The following is a 19,831-nucleotide window of genomic DNA, read 5'->3' as shown; positions in this document are numbered from 1 at the left end:
GCAGATGTAGGCAGAAGTATCTTTTATTATCTGTAGCTGGAAACCATTTAGTCTGCACTTCTCACCATTTCTTGCATCTCTCTCGTATGCAGAACTATCCTTGCATACTTTTGGTTTCATTAGCGACAAGTACTGCCTTTGAGACCTGATAGTTCAGTCTCTGCAAATGAAGTGCTTCCTCTGCAGAGCTATCTGCTCCAGACAGTCTTTAAGTACATCCCAGAAAACAGATTTTAGACATGTTTTCAGTTTGAATTGTTGAAGTTTCAGAAGCTGATTTATTTTTTTCTTTTTAGGTATGACGTAATGTGTGTTGGTCATTGAAAATTAATATATCTTAATTTTACACTGATTAAAGTCGTAACAGATATATAATTGTTTTTAAACTTCAAATTTTGGACAAATAATTCATAAAACTAGACTAGTATACTAGACTGTATACTAGAATAATTGCCAATAATAAAAGCCTTGCAATTTTCCTACAAATAAATGCAGTCCATACAAGAGATTCCAATAAAACTGACAGAAAATTTTACCTTTCTTATTTTATGATGAAGATGTGACAACATACACATCTCTGGCTAAAAAGACTTCAAATGATTCTGAACAGCCTCCCATGGCACTTAAGCATTTTCTTCCCATAAGTCCACAGGCTGCAGACTGGTATCCAGGCCAGGTTCTGAAATTTTGACATTCTTTTCCTCAGTTCAGAGTACTGATTGTAGTGTGTGACTTCTGTCTAATAGTGATTTTAACATGGAATGTCAATAATCTGTCTTTCAGCTAGGAAAATAAATAAATAAATAAATAAATAAAGCACTTCACAGAGAAAAAAAAAAAAAAAAAGAGAGAGAAAAAAAGCTCTCATTCCAATGATTTTTGTGGATTGTTATCTATGGCAAGCTGTTACAGCAGCATGAATTTTTTACCTATCCAAGGGACAAGCAGAGGCTGTCATTTCAGCTCTGCTTAAGAACATGAAGAAGGCCTGAGGTCTTGCTCTATTTTTTCACACAGAGAAAAGCTCTTACTGATAAATAGACCTTGATACTAGAGACATTTAATCACCGGTGTCTGTATGTTCTTTGTGGAAACAGTATAACACCCGTTGATGTCAAAGCTTTCTGTCCATTACTATGGTACAAAACATGTGAACGTGTCAAAATCTGGTCAGGTTTAATTTATGACAAAATGCATCTGTCAGTGTTAGATAAGTCATCTAGCCTTGGTATAGCTTTTGTCTTATCTTTCAGAGTAAAAATTATTTCAGGTGCTGAATGTTAATTTTACTACTTTGTTTTTGCTTCTGTGTAGTATGCCATGTTACCTGACTGGAAACTCTTGAGTGGTTTAAAGGAGGTACCATGCAATGTTATCTTGGAATGACTCACGGGATGAGTGTGAAGTCTGCACATTCTTTGATAAACATATCACAGTATGACATGGCCCAACAGATTTCAAGACTCAGTTAGTTGGCTTTGTGTCACTTGACATTTTTCAGACAGTTTCACCAACTAATCAAAAAGAAAAGCTGCTGATTCTTGTACTGTGTAAATAAGTAGTAAAGCTCATGCTTTTCAGTTGACAGAAATATCACAGGTTTGATTTCTCTATTCCGCTGCACTGGATTTTATCTGCGTCTTGGGAAAAATCTGTTTCATAGTATAATCCTTCAAGAAATCCTACACAGTTTTAGTTAATTTGTGTCACAAATTAACTTAAGTGAGATCAAAACATTAATGTATTCATAGTGCATGATGCTAAGATACTTTCTTTTCTCTTACAGGTGAAGTGAGAAAACTAAATCCTGACAAAATGAATGCATTATTTTTCTGCCAGTTGTTTTTTTTTTTGTTTTTGTTTGTTTGTTTGTTTTGTTTGTTTGTTTTTTTCCTATTTTTTTTTTAGTCACAGATATACAAGTGAATTAAAAGGTTACAAACTGAATCAAAGAGGCAACATTTGACTCTGCTAGCATGGTAAGGTCTAGCATTCTGAACGCATTTTGAAATGTCCTATATGAATAGGATTAGGAATTTTAGTCTAAGAATACATCTGCTTAGGCTTCCTTAAACTTCAGTTTACAGAGTCTTTGGCATTAAATTTATCCTGATAAAGACTCCGAATTGCTGGTGTTGTCTTTCATCCAAATACTAGCTTTTATTGTTTTTATTGAGTAAAGAATAACAAGTAAATAACCAATTATATTTATATTGTATTTCATTATGTTCTTCTAAATTAGCTCTACTTGGATGGGGCTATGTCAACAGTTATGTTGATTTTGAACTATTTTTTTTCTATCCAGCAGTACCACTATATATAACAGTATATAACAGTACCACTGATGACAAAATGGCATGTACCTCAGCACTCGTTATACACATTTGACTGAGAATTTACTTTGGTGACTAGAGCCTGTGCTGTCATGTTTTTGCTGTTCATTTTCCCTAAGTTGACTCAAGAAAAGCCAGCTCATCCACCCCTCTTAATGCTGCAATCACTTTGCCCTGATGTGTCCGCAAAGCCGTGGACAGGTTGAGATATGTGACATGCTAAGAGCACCCTGCTCTTCTTGCTCCCTTTGGGAAGGCCACAAGTGCTGAACTTACACTATTCTTGAGTGCTATGACTTCTTTTCTTTTTATTAGCATCTGCAGAGACTCAACCACCCCACCAAAAAGAAAAAAAAAAAAAAAAGTAAAGCCTTGGCTTATGGCTAATCCATCCTCCACTTCCTCTTCAATGTGTAGCTCTTTATTTGCATACCACATCCTTTCACCACATGCACCTTGCGCAATCCCAGAATAACTGCACTTCTATCAGTCATAAGATTTCCAGGGATGATTATGGAACTGTAAAGAAGCAGACCGGACTCCTGTCAGAACTACATCCTAACAAACGACCACATCACAACATCCAGTGGCATGTTCCTATGCTTGTACTATTGCTTTACTGCTCTTACCCTAAACATACTCACAGAATGTCCTCTAAAATCTGGTAATGCACAGGTAAAGAATTGTTCTTTTAAAATCAGCTTTTGTTCCTCAAGATGCTGGTGCCATAGCTATCAAGATTGAAAAAAGAATAGGCACAGTAGATATTAGGATTTTTTTCCTGAACACTGTTGGGATGTTAGCTTTAATTTTGTAATCAGAAATTTTATTTGGAAACCAATTTCAAGGATCCATTCTCATCAGGAAGCAGAAGTGTGTGATTAGCTAATGTAGCTAATAAAAATAGATCATAACTTCATATCTTACTGTTGAATAGTTGCAATCAATTGGTTCATAATGGACTTAAAATTTTAGCCATGTAAATTACCTGGCAGAGAGTTTTCCAGAGGGAATCAATTCAAGAAAAGAAAAAGCTATTTTAAAGTTATTTGTAAACACAAAAAGAGAAAAAAGAAGAGTTTCTCAACTTTTAATATGATTGTGTAACAGTGATTTTCTTGAGGAATGAGGAAAGAGAAAGAGAAAAAGATACCACCTGAATTTCTAATTAGTTATCTGTCTTCACCCATGGAATTAATTAATTTAATTTTGCAACATCAAATTTGATAGTAAAATCCATTTTGTTATCATGGTCCTTGCCACCCTCTCCCACCCCACCAAAATAAATAAATAAAAAGCACTAAGTAATCTCAAAAAGTCCACTGCATCATTTTACTATGAAAATATAGCAATACAAACAGTAACATAACTTTACAAGAAAGAAAAAAAAAAAATAAGAGAGTGAGTATCATTGTTCATTGCAAAAAAGAACTTGTCTTCCCATCTACCATGTAAACTTTTCAGAAAGAAAAGGGGACTGGAATTTTCTCATTTGAACTTTTCTTCCTCTCTTTCTATTTTCTTCTCTTTGGAATTTGCAATAAGATTGATAGTGTAGTGAACTAAAGCATTAATTACTAAATAATTTAAATTATTAAAATGTACCCAAGTTTGAGAAAACTCCTTGGGCAAGGAATGCAGCTCATTTCAAAACAAAGATAATTAGTCATTTCTATCAATGAATCAATTCTATCACTATGAATGATAGATTCATGGAATGTTTTGGGTTGGAACAGACCTTAAAGACCACTCAGTTTGAATCTTCCTGCTATGAGCAGGGACACCACCAGAAAAGGTTGCTCAAAAGCCCCGTCCAACCTGGCCTTAGCACTTCCAATGGAATTGTGAATTTCCACCACACTTTACAACAAGGCATTATGTCTTAATACTGATCTGAACAGACTGTTGACAGGGTGGTAGTTCAGTCACCAGCGTTAACTGCATTTTATCATCTTCTACATGCAATACACCAACTATCAAAATAAGGACTTTCCTTTAGAGAGGGTATGAAACTTCCACACTATTGGAAAACTTCCTAGAGCATGAAATAGCTAGCTGAAAGCATACTGTATAACTGCTTTAAGAAAAAGAAAGAATGGAGAAGGGGAAAGGGAAGGGAGAGACGAAAAATATTCAAAAAGTCATATCTTCTTTTAAACATTTCATAGACTATATGAAGGCTTTTTCAAAGGAAACACAGAAAGTTTGGGGGAAAAAAAAAAAAAAAAGTCGTTGCTTTTGAGAAAAATTTAGAAAAGAGTTGGCAGAAAAGCACATTTTGTCAGATATGTTTTTACTCTTTCCTGCTACCCACAAAGAAAAGGTTAAAAATGAAATTGCAAATTAAGAGAATTAAAACAAGAACAAAAAAAAAAAAAAAAAAAAAAAAAAAAAGTAGATGTGCTAAGTATTCAGTTTGCTTCAAACACTTTTCATTTAAAAACATTAGCTTAACAAGTAAATCCTTCTGGATTTGAATTGTCACCTATCGTATGAAATCTTTGTCATGTTACCATTTGCCTGAGCCATAAAATCCCTTAAATTACCTATTAAAAAACAAAAACATACAGTCTCACAGTATCTGTCAGTTTCCTTCTTTAAGACTGAATATAGAAGATAGGAAGGCATTAAGATCAAAGAAGTGATACAGATTATAAAAAAGGATATTCTTTGTCTAATCTTGCTATGTACTTTGATGGATGAGGATATTGTCATGTACATTTGATTTGTTATGAAGACACAGTAGTTGCTACTGAGGCACCTGTGAGCTGGACATTTCCACACTAAAGCAGTGGTTAACCACTATTATGCTTAATTCTGTGACCGCCAATCCATTTCAGAGGAGTTAACTCATTGTAACGAGAAAGATCAGGGGTAGGTGGAAGAAGGGTAAAAGGTCTAATTCAGACTTTGAGATTTTTTTTGAAAACATGAACTTACAATTACGGTACTTCATGAACTAAGTATCTTTCCCCTTCTTGACTGAGTTAATCTCAAAGAACAAAATAATATAACTTTGTGTCCTCTTCAGATCAGGCATTTTTTCAAGGCAGCACTTTATTCTCAAAAGCCTCAGAAAAAGTGGGAATGATGGTGCCTATGAGGTAGGGTGAGAAGTCATTATTTGGTGACCAATTCCGATACTTATAATGTGTCACAAAACTGTTGCTCTCTATATTTTGTAATAACTTAGTAAAAAAGTCTGAATTGAATATACATAGATGCCTATTTAACAGCATTCAGCAAAATACTACAAAATAAAATATAGTAATAATTTAAATTATTCAAAGGAAATGTTGGGTCTTGAGCTACACCTTTCATCTTCTGTTTCTAAGGCTTGTAATAGCCTTTGCCAATGTTGACAGAAACACTATCACTTTTATCATGAAGGCAAGATAGGCCATTAAATGCAAACAAAACTTGATCCTTCTGAAACAAGACAAATCTATTTTAGCTGAAATATTTGATGGCTGATGTCTACAGCTCCAGAATTAAGATCTAGGCTTTGGGAGGAAGCCTTCAGTCAGATATGCCAGATGAATACGATGACAGTTCTCACAACTGAGGTGGGAAGCATGTAGAAAATGATTGAGAAGTGCCTCTCCATAGTCTAACAGAAAATTACTTGCACTAAGCACCTATTTTTAGAAGCATAATATAAGATCATCACAATTTGAATTGTTGACTGGAACTGGGTTTGACACTTCATAGGACGTACTGTTCTTTCTTCCTGAAGTTGTTTTGACATGAAAATATAACCATCCCTTAAAATAAGGGAAATATTTGGTTACCAAGGAACGCTAAAGCAATTTTGGGGTCTGTGTGGAGGGGAAATGGTGATAAATATTCATTAAAGGATTTTCATTTCAAAATTATAGTTTTACCATCCCAAGGGGAATAAAAGATCTTGCTTTTCCTGAATTTTCTACAATTAAAATTTTGATAAAAGGTTCCAATAGGTTTAATTTAAATGCACTTCAGGATTCTCTGAATCCTGAAGATTTAAAAATTCCATCTGGCAAGCCTCCTGCAATTTGAGATTAAATTGCCAATAGTTAAATGTGGCTGCTCTGGCTGCATTAGGCATTGACATGAAAATCCAAGGAATGTATCTTCTGCCAGAAAAGGTTCTAATGCTGTAATAATTGTTCATCATTGTGGTATTTTTCTGCCACTGATTTGGCATATTCTTTTTAATTAATCTTTGGACTCCTAGTGGATAGTTTCAATGTATGACTCATTTAAAACAATGACTCTCCATTAATAAAAATTCAGATTCAAACTGTTTTAAATGTCTGCAAATAGAGCACTAAAACCCCTAGGCAATGAATATAGTTGAGGTGTTATGAGAAACTGCCTTAACTCTACAGTTTCAGAGTTGGAGGTGTAGGAAAACAGCAGGATTATATCACTTCAGATCAGCTGTGACTCTAGGGTCAAGTTATTATGCTCACTTTGTCTAAAGGTGAGATGAATGGATAACTGGTTCAGATAAAATAATGTCCTAACATTTTTTTCAGTGTTAAATAAGTTTGATAAACTTAAAAAGTCTTTCAGCATGTCCAACTTTTACTGAAATACCATGAGAAAAGGCCATTATGAAATTTTCTAGCAGGCTAAAATTTTTATGTATCAGACTTGTAGAGCAGTCAGTCCTAAGAAAACCATTCTTTAAGGTTCAAATTTTTTATTTGGATTTATGGATATTTCCTTGAAGATTTTTCTAAAATTATTTTGTGTCATATTCAGACTTACTTTAAATTACAGATCTATGAAAAACTCACAATTTAATGTTTATTCTGTACTAAGTCTAAGCAACAGAATTCATATTTTACTAATATTGCTTACCGAAATATGTCCAGAAATAGTTGTTTACTAATCTTATTTCTATATTATTATTCTTCTCATATAATGTATAGGCTAAGGCACCAGTACTTTTCCGTAAAAACTCATGCATTTAGTGCAAATGTCAGGACATGTCAGCTCCTCAGCAGTTCTTAGTCTTTCTCAGCCTTTCTTCTCTTAATGAAAGAATGCATGTTCAACCTTGTATGTAATCTGCCTTATTGCTGCTTATTCAACTAAACCATCAAACTTCTGAAATTTAATAGAAGATTCAAGGAAGAACTTTAGCCAACCTATTATCTTTTTCTTGAAATTTTGGAAGTTAGACTGTCATAATTTCAGCATCTCTAGTTCACAGCGCAAAACAAAACTAAATGTTGCTGCTCAAGTAATTTTAATTAGTGGCAAATTGGCATCTGGACAACAAAGACAAGAGGTAACATGAATTTTAAATGTACTTCAGCAAAAAGATCACTTCCAGAGTGGAAAAACACTTCAATAATCTGATTCCATGTGTCTGAATCTAGTATTTTTAATACTATAATGTGCCAACGCTGATATTAGCTAAAGAAGAACAAAACACACTGTTTATACAATACTGCTTATCCACTATCTTGCAATGGCTCACTAAAGATTTTTTAGCCCAATTTTCTGAAGAGACAAGACTTATGTCATCGGTCTGTCCTAATAAATTCTCTAACTTCAACCAAAATTGATGGAAGATAAAGACATCGTAAAGACATTGCATTTCTACAAGCTTCACAGAGGTAGGCTAATGGATAGAGAGCAGCTGTGGTGTTTAGCTGTCTAGCACGGTAAAACCACCACAATTATTAGAGACCTTTTCATTGAAATCAAGGAATTCAAATAGATGTCACACAAATTATTAGTCTGCCATTCATGTAACAACTTGTTTCATCATCAGGATTCAGCAAGGTGACATGGAAACATTAAATATCTCATTGTTCAACTGCAGAAGTGTTTGTATGCTGAAGTTCTGTTATAGGTTAAGTTTAGAAAATCAGTGTAATCAGTGTAGTAATTTATATGCATTGTGTGACAGGTGTTTGGTGTTGTATGAGGATGTTTACAGGCTTCAAAATATCTTAATATGTTATGTAATTCATTAATGAATCAATAAAGCTGAGAAACAGCTCCTCTTTAAATAAATCTCCTTACAGGATTTGCTGTACATTCAGAAATATATATCACCACAACCATTTTCAGTTGAAAAAGATGAATTATTCAAACTAAATAATAATAAACAGGACCAACGTGTAACCTCTTATGAAATCATGATGTATTTTCGTGTACATTGAGAAATGCAGAGCCATTGTTGTAGAGTATCATGATCTATGCTTACAACATACCCTAGAACTGCAAGGAATGTAATAATAATTAGAAATACATTCAAAAAAGACACAGAATACAAGATATTTAAGAGGCTCAACCCAATGAGAGCTACTGTTATGGGCTGAAACTCTTCTCAAACATTTTTTTCTGAGTCATATATTAAATATTTCATCTGACAGAGAATTTACAAAAAATATGGGATTATATGGAAACTAAGTGAAACATACATGAGGCAAGGCCACTAAAACTTTACCCTCTTGTCTCAACATGACTTTCAACTCAATCTGGTATCCTGACTACGATTCCACATGAAGGCTATAATGGATCTCTAGGGGATATTATTCCCTTCAGCTGCCAAATTTTGAAGAAATGTCTCCCAGATTTGAAGAACAGGCCGTGGATTTTGAAAATGGGGATTGATTGCATCTTGTGGAAACAAAAGTTCCTGGATCTACCCAGAGAGAAAACTTCACATCTTTCTAGAGAGAAAACCTGACTGTCTAGAACAGCACCTTTGTTGTCAATTACCAGTTTATAAAGCACTGCTGAATACTGTATTTCTGTACAAATGAGAATAACATACACTACCCATAACTAAAATAGCATTTAAAAAACTATCAGTCTTCAAAATCCAAAGCTTAATTTAAACATTAGAAGTCAGGAAGAAACTGGGCAGCTTGGGTTTTAAAAATTATCTAGTATACCAGTTCCGTACATCTTCCAAGTTAATTCCTGGACCCTATGTAAGGCATGGGTTCAGCATTAGAGTCTTTAATTCTATGCCATAGAGATGGAGAAGAATTTCTGCTGTTCTCTACCTGCTCATGCATCACGACTATCACAAGACATGACTGAATTGATTTCCTCTGCACTGTCAGGCTTCCCTGAACAAATAGAGAATATTTCCATACTATAATTATTCACACTGGACTTTAACCATGAAATCAGATTTAGAAATAATCATATAATTCTTATTAAATTACAAACACTGTTACCTAAGGTAACAATAGTGTAACACAACATACTTTATAGGAGCTGATGGACCTACTAACTTATGCACAGTCCTATGCTGTTTCACAGAATCACAGAATGGCTGAGGTTGGCAACCTGGTCGGTTTTGAATATCTCCTGAGAAGGAGACTCCACAACCTCTCTGGCCAACCTGTTCCAGTGCTTTGTCACCCTCAGTGTAAAGAAATTCCCTCTCATATTCAGCTGGAATCAGTTTCTAGTCATTATATTAACATCTAAACTAACAGTCCACACAAAAATGAATAAAATAAAATAAAATAAAATAAAATAAAATAAAATAATAAAATAAATAAAACAAAATAAAATAAAAGAGACCACCAAATCATCAATGTTCATCTCCAAATAGCAATGAAGACAAAACAGTAATAAACTGAATCTGACAAAGCCAGAAAAGAGAACGTCAGGGGTTCACATTTTCTTGTCAAACAAACCTCTCCAATAGTCTTGCATTACTCCACTACTGAAAGGCACTCCCAAGCACATTTAGCATGAATTTGAGCCACCTTCTGCAGTATATTTGCAGGAGAATCAGGAATTAAACCTAAATATCCTACATGTTTTTATGTTTTTCCGTTTCTTGTGCTCAGTGTTTGAGAGACCTCTTTCACTAGATCAGATTCACTAGTTTACCTGATCTAGTGCAAGATATTCCTGCCCATGGCAGTGGGGTTGGGCTAAATGGTCTTTAAACCATTGGTCTTCCAACCCAAACCATCCTGTGATTCTATGATTAATCTTTAAAAAAAAGGGGGGAGAGGGGAGAGGAGGGGACACCACCTTAAGATTTTTAACTACAGCTGTGAAACAGGGTAGACCAGCTTTAATTATTGTTTGTATTTCTACAATCTTCTATCTTTTTCATCTCTGTAGACCTTGTATATAGTTCTTGTTGTGATGATTTTGAATCTTTGTTTTCCCCAAGATGAGACTTAATATAACTTTAAGGAAGTAAAATAGTGCACATTCCTTTACAAAGATTTCATCTTTCCAGATGGTGAAATCATGGCTTCTGGAGAGCAGACAGTGTAAGTGTATAATGCTAGATCTAATGGAAAAAGCATCTCTCACTATACCAATTTTCTCTGTGCAAGTTTTCTACTATCAAAGATTTTAATGGATAGGACATGATCTGATCAAACAGAACAAGCAGGACTGGTCATTTTTGGAAGAGACTGGGTCTGCACATTTTAAAACTGTCAATCACACATACCCCTTTTTCCTTTACACTCTGCACAATTTCTTTTTACAAATAAATAGAAGACTGTTCTGGAACCTTGTAAGGCTGCAACAAATTTAAATAATTACACTGCAGTTTGATTTTACTAAATACCCAGTGACCTAATTGCTGGCTGATATTGGTCTCTGATGAAAAGCTAGGTATTTTGTCTTGTGATGGAATTTGCTTATTTCTTTATATTATTAATGAGGTAACACTGCCAACTTAGCTAACTTGTACTTCACACTTACAATGCAATTTCCAAACACTCATTTCCAGCTTACTTAAATTTAAAAAACTGTACTAGCAAAGTGACCTGTTGTCGGCTGTCAACTACAAATGCCTTTATTCTAACTTGGCTTTAGAATCTGTGCATGAAAAAAATGTTATAGTTGTGTGCAGTGTAGATTAACATTTAGAAAACCAGCCCTGGGAAGCAGGGCTTGTAGATTTTGCTTCTCCTACTTCTTTTCTCGTAATCTGCCAAATGGCTGGTTTCACAAATTTGCAACAGTTACTTATGGATTTTCTTTTGGATCTGCTTTCTAGCAGAATTCCCAGGGATTGCACTAGAAGTTCTGGAAAATTATAACTCATGAACACTCAAACACTGACCCACTCCCCCTACTCAGCATCCCAGGTCTCCAGAGACTGCAAGGGAGGTGTATATCTTGCCACCTTCATGTAGGTAATGCTAGTTAGAGTGACAGAGTATTATAATCTAATAATTAGATTTAATCTAATTAGATTTAATTAGATTAATTAATCTAATCTAAGTAATCTAATTGTGATAGAAACATTTCTAGAATCAGAAAGTATTTTGCGGAAATACAATTGCGATAAATATAATTAATAATTGTGAGTATGCAGTAAGCTCTTTTTTGTTTTTGTTTATTTTGTTATTGTCTACAGTAAATCCTGTTATATAAGTAGTATCCAGAAGACGCCCATGCAATGGAAGTTGCCTGGACTTTTACATTCAGTTTAACTGAAAATGAAATCCTTAAATACCAAATGACTGTACTTCAAAGAAATAATTTGTTGTGGGAAGAAAAATTATGTCCTGCTTTTTATGGTGTGACGGCATTGAATTCTGCATCCATTAATAATTAAATTCCTAGGGAGGGAGGATGAAAAGACAGCATCAATTCACATTTGTCATATTCCTATCCTTCCCCATATGCTCTGAGTTAAGTTCAACATGTCCATGGGCAGATTGCATAACAGAATGCAGAAATATTAGAACTGTATTCATTCATCCAGCATAAAAAAAGAAAAAAGTAAAAAAGAAAAAAAAAAAACAGCACTCTGAAACAACATGAGAAAAACTGTGAAATTGTATCTGTTTGATTTTTTTATTTAAAATCCTTTCTATTTACATATTCTTTGATGATTTACATTTTATAATAAACTTTGCCTGTGGAAACTGCAAGGTTATGGCATTTTGATCTAGACAAATATTTTTCATTTCCTCCTGTAATCAGTCTGTATCTTCCCTGTATTCTTTGTTCTTTGACAGATATATTTTAAAGTGAATTTTACACTGACAATTTGTTGAATCCTTGACTACTGAGAAATTATGTAATGGGACTTCATTTTACAAGTAAGAAAAAAATTCTTCATATCTACAAACATAAAAATCCACCACTACCTTTCCAATTTTATAATTTAGGCCACAGATTTTATAGTCCTTTTTCCTTCATCTTTAACATACAAAAATGTTGTTTGCTTATAAATATCAACTGCAAATTGATTCAGTTTGTAAATCGTGTGCAAAAGATTCATAAAAAGTTAGTCAGTCAGTGCTATGCAAACAGAAGTCTTCACAAGTTTCATAAGGAGTTTCTGAATACAGACTACAGAGAATTTTAATTTGATTGTGTGTGTGTATATATATTTACCCCTTATAGAGGCCAACTCAATAAATAAATAAATAAATAAATAGCACCCCTTATGAATAAAACAAAAGCTCTTCACATTTTGAGTAGATTTATATCTTCAAAATACATCTTGTATAAAGACTTAAAAAGTTTCTTGCCCTAATTTTCCCTTTGCTGCTGTTAATATCTCTGAAAAAAAATCCTCCCTGGAATATGCACTGTTTATTATGCAGCGTGTAAAAGTTTAAATGACATAACACACTTCAAACCTGTGCAGAACACATTATTTTCCATTTTGGCAAACACATCTATAAATAAATCCTGTGGGGTCTAATTTAATGTCTTGTATTCAGAAGCAGATGAATCAGAAAATGAAACATACATGTACATCACAACTGGCAAAAGTGCACATCAAGGATAATAGGATTGTTTTAATTAGGATCAAAATGATCCCTCATAAACCTCCCAATATTGCTACCAAAAATATGTACTGTAAAAAAGCAATAATCTATTTCCATCTGAAAAAAAAAATACTGCTGTGGTCAGTCCAAAACCAGACTGCGTCACATATCTATTGTTGGCCGTTTCACAAGAACAACTTGTTCTTAGCTTACAGTTGATTAGTTTTGGTGCAATTAAGGTTTTTGTTAATTTAAAACTATCCTTTCCAAAAGTCTTCATAGTTCTCTAATTAATAGATAATTATATGTTTTTCCATAGAAGATGTATTAGAAATGTTTCTTTAATCTTCTCTAGTTTGGGGCCTCAACTTGTTCCCATTGAATTAAATGTGATTCACATAAAGAATTTTCCTTGCAGTTGCCTAAATCGTTGTTCTCACTACTCCCTGCATGTAGTTCAAATGTCTTCCTGTGACTGACACAACCATTTAAAAAACAGTCTCCACTGACATGTAGGGCTTGCTTATACCAAGTCCTTTCCTTTCCTTTCCTTTCTCCTTCTTCCTTCCTTCCTTTCTTTCTTTCTCTCCCTCTTTTTTTTTAAAATATAATTTACAAAAAAAAAAAAAACAATTTACACCCCTGTAAATGTTGCAGAATTGACCAGACCTTTGTGGAGCAAATACAAGCTTAGCAGCAACAGGTTTCTTTTTTTGATGGCCTTCTATCAGCTCTAAGTCCAAAATCATTCATGAGCCGCAGGCTGACAACCTATGGTCTAAATTACTGATGGAGTGGGAGTCTGAGCCCATTCCCAGTTGCCAACTTGCCTAACAGGCAAGCATGTTCTCACATCCGGATACAGCCTGAACTTGTCATAAGGCTCTCATATACCCAAGTTCTCAGTTGCGTCATTCCTGTGGGTCAGGCAAAGATTCTTAGACATACCAAGGGATACTACAGTTAGCAGGAAAATAGGATGAATTTGGCTTGTTTTGAAGCTCAGCTGATCTCAAGCGAACAGCCAACAATAAAATGTTTTAAAGCCCATAATTATAAGGACTTGGAGACTATGAGCCCACCTGTTGGCCTCTCTTGCAGGGTGATGTTCCATCTCCATCTGCACATGTGCACTCTGGATTTGCTGTGGAAAGGGACGCTTTAGCAGACTGCTAACTGTGTTAGTGTTATCCCTAATGATGCCTGCATTTAAAAGGTTTCCTCACACAGTATGTTTGTGTTACATGCTGCCTCATATGTGTTCCAGATTTTTTCTTTCAAAGGATTACTTTTTATTAATCTCATTCCTTTTTATTTCAATATTTTGAAGTCCTTCAAATTTGAGGAAAAATCAATTGCATTACTTTAAAAGAACAATGAATGAATGCAATAAGAAATAACTAGTGAGCTGGGAATATTCTCCATATGCTGCTTCCAGCATAACTCTTACTTAGAGTGCTCTCTTGTCAGACAGACAGCTCTTCAATGAGGTTAAAACAAGCTGTCATCAGTCCTTCCATCACTGAAATTGGAGAAATATTGTTAAGCAATCTTACCCTTATTTTCTATTTTCCATTGACTGATTCTTGGAGTAATTTACATTCCACTGCTTAATATAGATAGTTATTTTTAAATACATACCACCAATTGCAATATTTCCTCGGAGGCTTTTGAACCTTACTAGCCCAAAGTATTGCTAAAAAATATTTACCATTTAAATATTCCTTTTTTTTTTTTTAGATATATTGAATGTTTCTGGTACTAGAAAAATGCCTGTACATTTACTTCTGTGCTTTAGTATTTATAAAAATAGACCCCAGATGTACAGATGTTTCCAAATTTAACCTAAACACAAAACTGAGCAGATTGCCAACAGCACACCCACAGTTCAGTTTCAGTGATGGAAAGATCATGTTCCTGTGTCTGCAGGTCTTCACTTCTAATTATCAGGTAAAAATATTGCAAACATGCAAATGAAGCATTAAGCTATTTTATGTTTGTTTGTTTGCTTTATCAATTTTCTGGCAAAACATAAGGGTGCAGGCAGAGACCTTACTGTGAATGTAGCCAATGAAGTACAAGAAAATTAAATTTTTGTTACTTTCTCCTGTTCCTTGTGACCAAATTACTTTGACAAAAGATTAACTATTAGCATTTAGTATTGATTTACTACTGGTAGCCTCCCCAACTAGTAGTTTCTTGCAGACTGGCAAGGCAACCTCTCCAAACACATCATGGCTACAGCCAGTGTCATACACACAATGGACAAAAATCAGATTTGTTGTCTAGTAACAGACCAAGGACAACATACATGAGCAACACTAACTTCCTCCAGCTTCTCTTTCCAACACACTTATACAAAGTTACACAGGCCTCATTCCAAAAGGGATTTGAAGAAGTAATTCAAACTTCACCTATCCTTGGCCTCTCTTGCTGAGACCAACAAGAACTGTGGCCAATAAAAGAGGGAATTTCATCACATGAAGACAGGGACCAGGATAAGAGGTGAATCACCCCTTGCCTTCATTTGTAACTGAAATAAAATAATTATTTCTCACTGCACACATTCAGGTGTTAATCTTAAGTGGCACAAATTGTACCTAATGGACAATCCTTACTCCTAAGATACTGACTCCATGATAGATATCCAGGCTGAGGTCTGGGGGATTTTTGCAGCTGGAGCTCCTGGAGAGCCCACCTACATACTGTGGATTTGACATAACTTTGAAAGCTACATGTATAAATATTTTCTGCTGGACTGACCATTTGACCAGATATTTTTCACCAACATAAGCTTAAACAAATTTTTTCTTTGCTTGCCTCTCAGAGGCTAATTAAACAATGGAAGACCAGTAGGATGTGCTTCACTGTCAAATTCCTTTGTTGAGTTCTGCAGCACTGGCAACATGACTTATAGGCAGGTGTCTCCTATGGAATTTGCTGTCCTATGCCTTTTGCCAGATCCCAGTATCATTGATCTTCAGAACGCAACATAAATCAGCACATACTTTGTTTTCATTTGCAGCTCTTTGGGAGGTTTTGTATTTAATCCCATATCATCTGCAGCAGAGCTCTGTGATGCTTATTGATGTTATTTCTGTATCATTTCTAATCTCTTTTAGTGTTTCTCTGAAGCAGCTATCAAAGTGGTATCTGGTATAAAAGTAATGAAGCAAATAATAAATCTGATTTTTGCTATCAAGGTGGCACCAAGCTCTTGACATGAGTTTAGAAGACATCCTTTGAAGATGACACAGTATACTGGGGTTCTAAACTTGCTCTGTGTAAAACATCTGATCACAGCAAAAATTCAGGAGCCAGTTGGACAACAGTCTAGCAGATAACCTCTATAATTACATATTTTTCTTCCAGAAATTTGACCTCTGTCAAGGCATGAACAAACACCTGGCCAAGCTTCCCTCTTTTCCCAAAACTCACAGACATGATGGCAGGCAGTCTTGCATCTACACATGCAGCAGAAAACTTTTTGTGGATGACCATGGTGTTTGCCAGTAGTCTTTCATCAGCTCTTCATCCTGCATTAGTACTGTATTTGAGTAAATCCAACCCAGAGCTGGATTCATTTATTAAAGGAAAAGCTTTTGTATAAAATTCTTTTTTTTGGCCAAGGATGAACAGAGGCTCTTGTTACAGAACAGAGACACTCATTTGGTAAAAAAAAGTTCTTGCTTGTTACCCTTCTACACGTTCTTGTAGAGACGCATAGAATATACAAATGAACTGATTGCTGTTCTCAGGAATTTAATAATCTGACCTTATTGGTGAATCTGGTCTGTAGTATTCATCAGACAATAGCTGCTGATATAAAAAATAAAATTAAATTGCAAAACCACAGTGGAATTCTTTTTAATCTAAGAACAAGTGCTCTTGGTCATAACAAGCTGTTGTTTCTAGCACGCCTCAGTGTTCTTTATCTAGACACACCAGAGAGTCGTTAATATACGAATTCAAATTCTACAAAATAGATTTGGGTGGTCCCACTTGAGAGCAGTATATATCCTAATTAAAAAAAAAAAAAAAAAAAAAAGACACCTCCACTCTCTCATAAAATGAAGCAAGTATCCACTGTAGTAAACACAAAATGGGTGGACTCTTCATGCAAAAACTGCTGTGCTCTCTGCTCTCTAACATTAGTGATATTATCTTAAAGGCATCATTGTGTTTCTTTATTTATTCCTTATGGTGAGTAGCTCTGGACCACATTTCAGGAAATGTCTCAATCTGGTCATTCATCACATGAGCAGAGGAAGGCTGAATCATTCAAATTTGCACGTTGTAACACTGAGAAATACAATGGCAGATTACACTTTGTTCTCAGTGCAGAATTTAGCCTGAAAAGATTCAGGCTTTCAATGAAACCTGGTCACAGACATCAAAACAATCTTAATCTTATGAGATTATGAGATCTTATGAGTAAGACTGCCCTGAATTGTACACATAAAATAAAACCCATAAATGTGGCTTTTTGTTTGACACTTTGCTGGTAACCTGTAATATCTCATGTCTCTGATTCTGCACTTCATACTTGGGTAGGGAAATGGCCTAATGAAAAAATCTTTTGTAATGTCATCATTAGCTAGATATATGGAAAGTTTTCATTAAATCAGCACTGGCAGACTTTAGTATGAAGTGAATACTGTCTGTAGGCTTTGATACATGGAGCATGCTGATTTCTTCTGCAATGGTGCTGAAATTTTTAGATACGTAATTCAAGTGTACCATTAATTGTCATTCCCCAAACTGTTTTTCAGTGCCATCACTAATTCCAGAAAATAAGTTTATATAATTCAACTGCTTCCTTTGGGTAATACTGACATTTGAGAAAATCATAAGAAATATCAACATGAAAAAGTTATATTATTTAAGTAAGATAGGCTATTTATTCCATACAGAGAGTTGGGATTGGAGAACAGGAGGCTCAGAGCTCAGATCTTATCAACGTGTACAAATACCCAAAGGAGAATGCAATGTAGACAGAGCCAGGCTATTTTTAGTGGTGCCCAGTGCCAAGACAAGAGGCAATGGGCAGAAACTGGAAAAATAAATAAATAAATAAATAAATAAATAGGTAAATAAAAGAGGTTCTATCTGAATATCAGGAAGAACTTATTTACTGTGAGGGTGACCAAGCACTGACAGGTTGCCCAGAGGGGTTATGGAGTCTCCCTCCTTGGAGATCTCCAAAAGCTGCCTGGACATGGGCCTGGGCACCCTGCTCTGGGTGGCCCTGCCTAGGAGCAGGTGGGCTCCAGGGGGCCCTGCCAGCCTCAACCATTCTGTGATTCTGTAAAATATATGTGCTTTGGTTATCATATAAGGAGAAACATCATAGCAGTCTGTCTCCCTCAAAGAGATCTGAGAGTTTATTTTGTTCTGTCTCAGGTACAGCCAAACAATATACTGTTGTCATACACACTGCAGTAACATACACCATACTGATGCTTTCAAATTTGAGCTTCAAACTGAACTACTTTCAATTGTGCAGTTAAGCAGTATGTGCCAACTGACTTTTTAAAAGACCCATTAATGGACTTCAGTAACAGAAATAACACATAACAAGAAAAGAACATTTTAAACAAATTAAAGCTTGTGGTGATTGTACTATATATTTTATGGTAGAAAAAATGTAAACTTGAGAGAAACCACATTACGTTCTAAGGGCAATAGTGTTTCCTAAATGAGTTCCTTATTTCCAGACAAGAAAGGTGGCGAGCATATTCCCAGTGGGAACAAATTAGGAAAGCAGAGCAGCATCTGGGAGTAATAGAACAGAAAAAAAAAAAAAAAAAAGAAAAAAAAAAAAAGATTTGGAATTTCAGGGGAGGTCTATGCAGAGAATTACAAGGCTTCCCTGGAAGAGGAGGCTGTAGTTGCAGAAAAGCTTCTTTTCTTTTCTACCTAAACCAAGCATCCACAACTAGGTGCCCTGAAAATTGTAGGGAGGGGTGAACAAGATTACCCATTGTCTTCTCCAAGCGAGAGCTGGGGGAGGGGGGGAAGAGAGAGAGAGAGGGGTTGAGAGAGAGAATGGAGAAAGCAAGCAGCTGAATGCTCTCAGTGAAGAAAGAACTGCCATGCAGAAACTGGGGCTGCAAAGAGCCTGTTGTACTACTCTGACATCTCATCTAAATATGGGGACTGTTCATTTTAGACCTGCCATTTATAGCTACAGGAAAAATCAATTTTCTTTTTTTAAAACTTGTAGTTTGAACTGAGAGGAGGATCAGCAAGAGACGTTAACTTCAGCCACCCACACAAGAGTACTGAGAGATTTGTTTTATGGGTATGTTGCTTGCTTTGCCATGAAATATTTCCAAGGACTTTGGTTTTGTATGTGAGAAGCAACAAAAAACATCCTGAAACCTCATTTAGTTTTTCATGAAACAGAACTCTTGTTTTGCAGACAGCACACTGTATAGCTTACAAACTGAGAATGACAAAAGAAATCCAAGAATAGAGCTTACTGTGACAAGTATCTTGCATATTGAATGCAGAATGAAATACCTGATATAGGTCTCTTTGAGAAGAGGCTCTCATTATTAAGATTTTGAAATAGAAGAGTGAGCAATACTGATTATACCTGTACATTTCTGTACAAATATACTTTTTACTTACTGCTAACTTATAAAAAGACTTGTACACAAAATTTCAGTTAGTTACACAAATGATTTGCTACTTCAGTATAAATTAAAAGCAAATTACAATGCCTTTAAACTGAAAACCTGATCAGAGGCTGTTTCACATCCAAAG

General features: G+C 35.1%; 2 long non-coding RNA genes across 14 annotated transcripts in view; one reads left to right on the top strand and one right to left on the bottom strand.

Annotated features, from left to right (window-relative positions):
* The window catches only part of LOC106016894 (uncharacterized), a 313,059-nt gene that overhangs the window by 188,062 nt on the left and 105,166 nt on the right, over nt 1–19,831 (bottom strand). The gene's annotated exons all lie outside the window — the stretch shown is intronic.
* LOC106016902 (uncharacterized) overlaps nt 1–19,831 on the top strand; it is a 54,865-nt gene that overhangs the window by 29,189 nt on the left and 5,845 nt on the right. The window contains exons 4-5 of one of the 3 annotated variants that reach the window (XR_011809730.1): nt 1,787–1,979; nt 8,846–11,780. The exons of 1 other annotated variant lie outside the window; for it this stretch is intronic. This is a non-coding gene — a long non-coding RNA (uncharacterized lncRNA). Of the gene's footprint in view, nt 1–1,786; nt 11,781–19,831 lie in introns of those variants that run through there. One more of the 3 variants, XR_011809729.1, reaches the window with a different exon arrangement.

This window comes from Anas platyrhynchos, chromosome 5, assembly GCF_047663525.1.
Source record: "Anas platyrhynchos isolate ZD024472 breed Pekin duck chromosome 5, IASCAAS_PekinDuck_T2T, whole genome shotgun sequence".
Classification (NCBI taxonomy): Eukaryota; Metazoa; Chordata; class Aves; order Anseriformes; family Anatidae; genus Anas; species Anas platyrhynchos.
The sequence above is the reverse complement of the archived record's forward strand: the minus strand, read 5'-3'. Positions and strand labels throughout refer to the sequence as shown.